The sequence below is a fragment of the Drosophila ananassae genome, chromosome XL (assembly GCF_017639315.1).
Source record: "Drosophila ananassae strain 14024-0371.13 chromosome XL, ASM1763931v2, whole genome shotgun sequence".
NCBI classification, from domain to species: domain Eukaryota; kingdom Metazoa; phylum Arthropoda; class Insecta; order Diptera; family Drosophilidae; genus Drosophila; species Drosophila ananassae.
Window position 1 is genome coordinate 2,420,170 of NC_057931.1, and position 9,988 is coordinate 2,430,157.

Here is a 9,988-nt window from a genome sequence, read left to right on the forward strand (position 1 = left end):
GTTTCCAAGGGGCTTATTTTTTAGGATTTCTTCTTGGGAAAATCTAATAATAGACATAGTAATGCATGAAGTTACTTCAAATCTCAAAGAAAACTATTATATACTTTTAGGCTCATTTTAATCTGAAAAGAAACTTTGTTTTGGTCATAAACTAACACATTTTTATTTTGAAGATTTGTCTTCAATTTCCCTTTCGAAATAAACTGTAAACTGTAAACTGACGACCTAATTTTGAATCCTAGCATTATGAAATGACAACACTGCGTATGAGTAATGAAGCTACGTATGCGTGATATCATTGCGTATGAGCGATAAACTTTGCAACTGTCTGGCGGGCCATTATTGTTTTTACTGTTTCCAGTTTACAGTTTACAGTTATGGGCTTATGGACCGAAAGAAAAATATGGCTTAAATCTGTAAAAAAATAATATTACATGGTGATAAACATACTATGTATTGTAACGTCGGCGATAGGTCGACCGGGTTGGCAGCCTGGGGGGGTGCGGTGTTTCAGCCTTTCTGGCAGCCCGATCGCGTAATAGGACCCTATTCAGCGTTTCGTGGAGGATCTGATCGATCTGGTAACGCGCTCAAAGCTAAGGTTAGGAAACCGCGTGGGAGCGGCGTTCTTTTTGAATTTAACCACGAAACAAGCAAGTTCGTGCAAGCAAGGAGAAGCATCCGGAAATTTTCGAGCAACTGCAGCGTAGTTTTACCCGCTGAGGAACCATCGTGCTGGGGCAGGACCAGCAGGCATACAGAAAGAGGGCCACAAGCGGCAATTTGGCGGTGTACGTACTGCTCAGTCAAGGCAGGGCGCGATCGTAGAAGCTAGGTGAGTTTTAAGACTGGTCATGGTTATGCGAGCCTGACGTAGGTGTTTTCGTTTAGCTAGGTCAGGGGTACCAGCGTGCGAGCTAGACCCCTGGTGACAGAGAGGCATAGTGCGAGCAACGCTTGGCCAGAAGAAGAAGAGAAGAGCGGGTCACAGTTGCGGCGCGAATCTCTCAGTCAGGCCGCCCACGAGGCGGGGCTGAGGGGAGTCATCAAAACCAAGTAGGAGCTGGAGATACCGTGAGCTCGACCTGAAGTGAAGCAATCGGAGCGTTCGCGACGCTTTAAGGGGCGCTCCGCCAGAGATCCGGATAGGGTTCGGCCCTAACCTCACAGGAGTCGCCGTAAAGTAGGCGCCATCCTGGAGCAGTGACGAAGGACGGAGTGCTGGCGGCGCTTTAAGCAGCACCCCGTCGATCACAGGAGCCGTCGTGTAGTAGGCGCCATCCTGGAGTAGTGAAGGAAGACAGAGTGCTGGCGGCGCTTTAAGCAGCACCACGCCGATCGCAGGAGCCGCCGTGCAGTAGGCGTCCTCCTGGAGGAGTAAAAACGGGGACGGAGTGCTGGCGGCGCTTTTAAGGAGCACGCCGTCGAACGGAGGAGTCGCCGCAAAATAGGCGAGCTCCTATAGGAGCAGTAGCGGGAGCGGAGCGCTGGCTGCGCTTTAAAGGAGCGTTCCGTTATCCGGAGGAGCAGGCGTGGACTAGCCTTCAGCCGTAGGATAAGAAGCAGGGACAGGGCGCTTGCGGCGCTTTCAAGAAGCGCTTTGTCGATCAGGAGAGCGGAGAGACTCGACCGGCTGATGGCCTAACGGTGCCGGAAGAGGAGGAGAAGAAGTAGTGGGCGAAGATTTCGCGTCAGAGCTCTGCCACTGGCTGTATGTTTTGTTGTTGGCATTGTTGACGGGTTAGGCAAAGGCCCTCCCGAATTGCATATTATCTTTTCCAGCCTCGAGTAGTGGAAGCGCTTCAACAACTCGTCGCGGATGTATTGAGTGAGTAATCCTAAATCTATGCCAGGCCAGCAGAAGTGATACGGAATTCTCCGATCAATATTTTTCCTCGTTTTCCGAGTTCCAGCCCAAGAGGCTTCACCGGTTATACAGTCAACCCCACGCGTGGTCTTTGTAGTAGCGCTCTCTTAGTAACTAAAATCTGTTGTCATGATATTGAACGCGAGTCCGCAAATCCTGCCAAGTCGAATATACATTTAAGTTCTCTAATTTTTAGCAATAAGATATTATTAAGCATAGTCAGAAAAATCATACATTGGAGTATTAGAATAGTTAGGAAGCTAGGATAAGGATGTCATCTAGAATTTTAAGGTCTTTTGTTAAGGAATAAAACAATGAAGTTTATAATGGAGTAAGAAAACATATTTCGCCTCGTTTGGGTCGCCACCGCCCTGCCACCAACCCATGCCATGTGCCTTCTTGGGGGATCTCCGAAGGATCCTAATATACTCTGGTCTGAGGAGCTCAGGTTTGACCCACGCTGTTCGTGGGGTCGCGCACGCATCATTATCGATTCAATTTATGATTCCCGAGGCAGCATCGAGGGGAGAGAAGGGGGTGTTCCAGAACCCACCCACTAGCCGGCGAGATCTGGCCGGACACAGCGTGCAACTCCCTCCTCTCGTCCGATATGTCCAGAGATGCCACCTCACTGTTCGTTACAATTATAATTATCTTAATCATAAATTTATCTGGCGCCCAACTAAGTGGCCATGTTTTTAGCATGGTTAGACGCAGCCATGTTTTGCGGACAAGTTTTTTTCGGCTGGTTACAGTGGCATGGCAGTAACCAGACCAAAACCCTCAGCAGTGGCGCGGGTACCGCTCGAAATTCTACACTCAGAGGAGAGAGTAGACCACAGTGCCTCGCAACCACAGAAATAGTTTCGTGTAGAGTTTAGCAGGACGGATTCTCGCAGGACTTTAGCAGGGGATAGGACCCAGCTGACCACGAGTTTCGGATAGCAGGCTGCTACAATGACGAAGGGACGGGAGAGACAGTGCCACAGTCGTTTGGAACAGCAGTATCAGTTAGCGGACTGATATCTGACCAAGCCTGTAAATTGGCAGCTAAATCCCGTCATCCCCTAGGAGAGCAGAAGGACGCTCGGAGTTCATTCGTAACAGGCACGAAATGACCACGTCCAAAGGGTTTCAGCTTATAGATCGCAGGCCTGGAAGTTAGCAGGACGGGCGACAAAGAGCTGGAAAGGGGAGTTTTCTACGAGCGAAATTCCAGAACGGAATTAGGTGAGAAGCAATGGCGAAGAGAAGAAGAATGTTAGGCAGCGTGCATGGCGGTAGGCAGGCTAAAGACGAAGGCGAAATTCAGTTTTAGAGTTTCGGTATTTGTGAAGCGAGCATTTTTTAGGTTAGGCAAGAAAGAAAGAAAGGATGAACCCGGCAGAGGCAGAGAAGGGGGCAGCGACTCCCAAAAAGGGGTCCATCTGCACACTATGTAATAAAGAAAGGACAACCGGCAGAGCCAGGACCAAGTGCGGACACGTGTTCCACAAGGCGTGTATAGCAACACACGCTAAATCGAAGCTGTCATGTCCGACGTGCAAGGTAGCGTGTTTTGAGAAAGCACAGGCGGCCGGCGTCAGGACTGGCGCAAGTACAAGTCAGCTGACTCGCAGGGGAGATTCACCCTGTGGGACCAGCCAAGCGAGCTCTCAAGCAGCGTCGGCAGGAGGCACAGCGGTATTGTGTTCGATTGTATCCCAATTAATCAGCGCTATGCAGGCGACGCTGCTGGAACAACTGTCAGAGCGAATAGACGAACGGTTCCACCAAAGGGCGCAATCAGAGAGCCAACTTTCCAAACCAGGTTGGGGGAAGACGGCTTCTTTCGGTGAAACTCAGAGACAGGAAGACAGAAGCTCCCACAAAGGTTACGGGCACAACAGATCAGTAGCGGAAGTAGGAAGCGACTTGGAATGGGAAGAGGCCCAAGAATTCTCAGGTGATGAAGCGGGTGAAGTGGAGGCAGTGGCTCTTATCTGCTGGAATTGCAGGAAAGAGGGTCACAGGTACCACGACTGCGCGGGCAAGCGGAAAGTTTTCTGTTTTGGGTGCGGAGCACCAAATGTTTACAAACCATCGTGTCCGAAGTGTCTAAAAAACGGGAGAGCGAACGCGCCGGATCGTCCAACTCAGCGCGTTCCGTCAGGAGTAAACAAGGACAAGTAGGAAATGAGTTCAGAGAAGAGTTTAATAGGTCTAAGGTAGAATGTAAGTATAGGTCAAGGAATACTAATAGGATAAGGCGATATTGGCAGATGATGAAGACGAAAGAAACAATGAAGTACAAGACCTCAGACAGACGTCCTTTTGCCGAGGTCTGATTATTTGGAGAGGTAGTTTTAGGACTATTGGATACTGGTGCAGTGGTTAGCTGTATTGGAGGGAGTTCGGAGGAGACCGGAAAGGCTACCTACGAGCGGTAGGATAAGCAAGGGCGAGCGATAGGCACCTATCATGTCAAAGAGGTGAAACAGTAGTTCTCGCCTCCGTGATTGAGCTAAACAGGATCGTTTGAGATCCTGTTCTAGCTCTTGAGAAGGGGGCATTTTGTAACGTCGGCGATAGGTCGACCGGGTTGGCAGCCTGGGGGGGTGCGGTGTTTCAGCCTTTCTGGCAGCCCGATCGCGTAATAGGACCCTATTCAGCGTTTCGTGGAGGATCTGATCGATCTGGTAACGCGCTCAAAGCTAAGGTTAGGAAACCGCGTGGGAGCGGCGTTCTTTTTGAATTTAACCACGAAACAAGCAAGTTCGTGCAAGCAAGGAGAAGCATCCGGAAATTTTCGAGCAACTGCAGCGTAGTTTTACCCGCTGAGGAACCATCGTGCTGGGGCAGGACCAGCAGGCATACAGAAAGAGGGCCACAAGCGGCAATTTGGCGGTGTACGTACTGCTCAGTCAAGGCAGGGCGCGATCGTAGAAGCTAGGTGAGTTTTAAGACTGGTCATGGTTATGCGAGCCTGACGTAGGTGTTTTCGTTTAGCTAGGTCAGGGGTACCAGCGTGCGAGCTAGACCCCTGGTGACAGAGAGGCATAGTGCGAGCAACGCTTGGCCAGAAGAAGAAGAGAAGAGCGGGTCACAGTTGCGGCGCGAATCTCTCAGTCAGGCCGCCCACGAGGCGGGGCTGAGGGGAGTCATCAAAACCAAGTAGGAGCTGGAGATACCGTGAGCTCGACCTGAAGTGAAGCAATCGGAGCGTTCGCGACGCTTTAAGGGGCGCTCCGCCAGAGATCCGGATAGGGTTCGGCCCTAACCTCACAGGAGTCGCCGTAAAGTAGGCGCCATCCTGGAGCAGTGACGAAGGACGGAGTGCTGGCGGCGCTTTAAGCAGCACCCCGTCGATCACAGGAGCCGTCGTGTAGTAGGCGCCATCCTGGAGTAGTGAAGGAAGACAGAGTGCTGGCGGCGCTTTAAGCAGCACCACGCCGATCGCAGGAGCCGCCGTGCAGTAGGCGTCCTCCTGGAGGAGTAAAAACGGGGACGGAGTGCTGGCGGCGCTTTTAAGGAGCACGCCGTCGAACGGAGGAGTCGCCGCAAAATAGGCGAGCTCCTATAGGAGCAGTAGCGGGAGCGGAGCGCTGGCTGCGCTTTAAAGGAGCGTTCCGTTATCCGGAGGAGCAGGCGTGGACTAGCCTTCAGCCGTAGGATAAGAAGCAGGGACAGGGCGCTTGCGGCGCTTTCAAGAAGCGCTTTGTCGATCAGGAGAGCGGAGAGACTCGACCGGCTGATGGCCTAACGGTGCCGGAAGAGGAGGAGAAGAAGTAGTGGGCGAAGATTTCGCGTCAGAGCTCTGCCACTGGCTGTATGTTTTGTTGTTGGCATTGTTGACGGGTTAGGCAAAGGCCCTCCCGAATTGCATATTATCTTTTCCAGCCTCGAGTAGTGGAAGCGCTTCAACAACTCGTCGCGGATGTATTGAGTGAGTAATCCTAAATCTATGCCAGGCCAGCAGAAGTGATACGGAATTCTCCGATCAATATTTTTCCTCGTTTTCCGAGTTCCAGCCCAAGAGGCTTCACCGGTTATACAGTCAACCCCACGCGTGGTCTTTGTAGTAGCGCTCTCTTAGTAACTAAAATCTGTTGTCATGATATTGAACGCGAGTCCGCAAATCCTGCCAAGTCGAATATACATTTAAGTTCTCTAATTTTTAGCAATAAGATATTATTAAGCATAGTCAGAAAAATCATACATTGGAGTATTAGAATAGTTAGGAAGCTAGGATAAGGATGTCATCTAGAATTTTAAGGTCTTTTGTTAAGGAATAAAACAATGAAGTTTATAATGGAGTAAGAAAACATATTTCGCCTCGTTTGGGTCGCCACCGCCCTGCCACCAACCCATGCCATGTGCCTTCTTGGGGGATCTCCGAAGGATCCTAATATACTCTGGTCTGAGGAGCTCAGGTTTGACCCACGCTGTTCGTGGGGTCGCGCACGCATCATTATCGATTCAATTTATGATTCCCGAGGCAGCATCGAGGGGAGAGAAGGGGGTGTTCCAGAACCCACCCACTAGCCGGCGAGATCTGGCCGGACACAGCGTGCAACTCCCTCCTCTCGTCCGATATGTCCAGAGATGCCACCTCACTGTTCGTTACAGTATGTACTAAAATACCACAATTTTCAAAGTAGCCCCAACAGAAAATAATTTCAAAAACATGGAAAGGAATTTTGTTATCAGATTTTTATGCAGATTTAAGGAGAATTGATCCACAAGTCATATAATGTATACTGCTTGAGAATCGGATAGATATTGGGAAAGATATAGCCTACAAAAGTGGCGTTCCCTACGATCTTGATGCTTTTTGAAGGGGATGCCCTAGAAAAAATCGAAAAAAATGGATCCCGAAATTCGTTCTCAGATTTTGATGCAGATTTGTGGGGAATCGATTCACAAATCGTTTAAGGTATTCCGTTTAAGAATCGGATGGATATTGGCCAAGATATGGCTATCGGACTGGGCCATAGTTGCGCTCCCCATGATCTTAACGCTTTTTGAAGGGTGCCGCAGAAAAAATCGAAAAAAATGGATCCCGAAATTCGTTCTGAGATTTTGATGCAGATTTGTGGGGAATCGATCCACGAATCGTTTAAGGTATTCCGCTTAAGAATCGGATGGATATTGGCCAAGATATGGCTATCGGACTGGGCCATAGTTGCGCTCCCCACGATCTTAACGCTTTTTGAAGGGGATGCCCCAGAAAAAATCGAAAAAAATGGATCCCGAAATTCGTTCTGAGATTTTGATAAAAATTTGTGGGGAATCGATCCACGAATCGTTTAAGGTACACCGCTTGAGGATCGTTTGGATATTGTCAAAGATACATATATAGATATGTCTGGCTGTCGCAACGAAATTCACATTTGTTTCTTTCAGTGTAAGGCACTTGCAGATAGAGCATTCCAGCGCAGCCTCCGTACGTTCAGTGCGATTACCGTGGCACAGTTTTAACTCTGCTGTCCGTCAGTCCGTCAGGTTGTCCGTGAATCTGTCCGCTTGTATGCCCGTCCGGTGGGACAAGGCGTTTCTCATGTGCTCGCATCCCCGCACCCGGGGCACGCCCTCCCGAAAAATGCCAGGCATTAATAATGGCTAAGTGACATTGCAGTTTTTGTGTCGCAGTCTCTCACGCGGTTTTGTTTGTATTTTGGCGCTTTGTCTTTTTTGTCAATTTTCTCCTCATTGCATAACAATTTTCTGCCCATCACCCGCACCACAGCCCCATTCCCTTTCCCATTTTCCCCTTTTACCTTTTACCAATGCGAGAGTTCCCCGGTGAACTTCGCGTGGCCATAAAAACCGTGCCACAAAAGTCAAGTGAAAATATTTTGGCGCCTCTGTTATGACAGCCGTGCCTCTCTCTTCTATACACAGTACAAATTTTATGGTTACTCTAAGTATTTTGTTATATTTTTGAGTATTTAAATGAAAGAATATCTATAGTATTTGGCAACATGGCGTATGAGTAATATTTGGCAGACTCACATTACGTATACGCACTGTGGACTTTGAGAAACTTTGAATCAGAATTACTCAACGAGAGGCTAACTGTTTATTGGAGCTTTTCGAACTGTTTCTCTCAATGTATTGTACTCTTACTTCTCCCTTTTCCGTCTCGCTCGCGCTCACGCAATCTGCGCTCATTTGGCCGTGCGTTTGCGTTTTTAATTAACGGTAGTTTCTTCTATTGCCACACGAGAGATTGCAAATGAAGTAATTATAAAAAAAAAACACCGCTAGAGATGGGGAAAGAAGCCCGTGATTACGAGCAACATTTTTCGGTTCAATTTCATCCGATCTGCCTCGCGCACTCTCTCTCTCTCTATTTCTCTTTCCCTCTGTCTGGCTGTCTCTTTCCAAATTGCCGTGCGTTTTCCTTGCCAAGAAATGCGTTCATGGTCAAAATGTCAAAACGTGACGCAAGCGCAAACAGCAACAGCAACAGCAACAGCAACAGCAACAATTAACATCGGCAACACATCCCCAACATCCACACAAGAGCATCAACAATGGCATTAAAAAAAAGCCAAAAAAAAAAAAAACCAACAACCAGCCATAACAAAATTACAAAAACTACAAAACAGGCATTATTGTTTTGGCCTGCCCAGCAAGTGATCCAAAAAAAAAAACAAAACTATGTGAAAATTTGTGCAATCAAATATTTGGTTGAATAATTTTCCAAGTGCCAAGACTAACAGTCAAGTGCACTGAATAGAACAGCTTCTTCAGTTGTAGAATTTCAAAAACTTCAAAAAATACTATAGTTTTAGGTTCAAAAACCCCAAGACCCCCGGCCTCCAAAAGCTTTCATGATCTTTCAATTAATATGCCATCGAATATCGAATACAATATTCCCATTGACCCAAATTTAACGTTTCAGAGAGGAAATGTCAATAATTTATGCATTAAATGCGAGATAATTATATTCCTCCAATTATCAGATGATATTCGAGTATTAAGGAAATGATGAAGTAATTGAGGTCACATTAAAAATACCATTAAATATACTATATATGCGGAGATCTAATCAAAACCGCAGCTTCCCAGGTACATAAGCTTCCCGCCCGATTCCCATTCCCATTCCCAGACCTAGATTTTGAGTTCAGTTCGGTTATCGGTTGGCTAATTGATAGATAACCTGGCTCGAATCGCTTTGCTAATCGTTTTGATTTCTGATTTTCTGAATTTCCGATTTCTGATTCAACATTTTTTGTTGTTTTTGTTTTTGTTTTTGTTTTACTTTTTGGTGGCTTAGTGGCGCGTTTTTATTTATTCACTGTTAACTGAACCTTTGTTGGTCGTCGCTTTGCTTATTTCTTGACACTTTCACTTTTCTCATTAAGATATGAGCTCGACCCCCCTTCCGACAGGTTTTTTTTTCGAGTGTGTGTTGTTGTTTTTTTTTTTTTTTTGTTAATTTGCTGACAGCAGCTCACAAACCTTACGTGTACCAACCGACACGGGGAATGACTGACAGACGGTCAGACCCTTGCACTGAGAGAAAAAAAAGTATCCCAAAAACTAGAAGTGTAGAAGCCTGCGGCTAACCTTAAATATTTTGCGGTTTCATTTGCATCTCGTCGCTCCATCCCTTGCTCCATCTCTGTCTCTTGGCGTTGAGCTTTTTCCCTCTCGCTTTGAGTGATATTGAACTTTGAGTGCATTAATCGAGATCTCTGGCATCTCTGGGCTTCTGAATGCAATTATGCATTTTTTTCTTTTTTATTTTTTTTGGAAACCCTTTAAACCCGTTTGCCGTTGCAAGATCTTTGTCATGCTTCTTCTGTTTGGTTTTTTATTTTTATTTTTTTGCAGTAACAAAATGCATTTCTGTTTCGCTTTACCACTTAGCATTTAATTTTTGGCAGCCTTTGAGGTTTTCTGCCTTTTTTCCCCAGAACTGGTTTCCATTTGCTTAACGGTAAATGCAGCCATAGCCGCCATCGATCGGTCTGTCTCTGTCTGGCTTTCAGACCATTTTTTTCGTTCCCAACTTTTATTTGGCTTTTGTGGAAAATTGAAAAGCATTGCACGAGATGTTTGGACGCTCCGAGGATTGCATAATTTATGGCTTGTTTGGTTTTTCAATATTTTGGTGGAGCAGGATGGGAG

General features: G+C 47.1%; 1 long non-coding RNA gene across 2 annotated transcripts; it reads left to right on the forward strand.

Annotated features, from left to right (window-relative positions):
• The first annotated feature begins 462 nt into the window (after positions 1-462).
• On the forward strand, positions 463-6,166 carry LOC26514943. Of its 2 annotated transcripts, none has more exons than XR_006507577.1 (2): positions 463-835; positions 878-6,166. It is a non-coding gene; the product is annotated as an uncharacterized LOC26514943 (long non-coding RNA). The 2 variants fall into 2 exon arrangements; XR_006507576.1 differs by having other exon boundaries at positions 892-6,166.
• Positions 6,167-9,988: the final 3,822 nt, after the last annotated feature.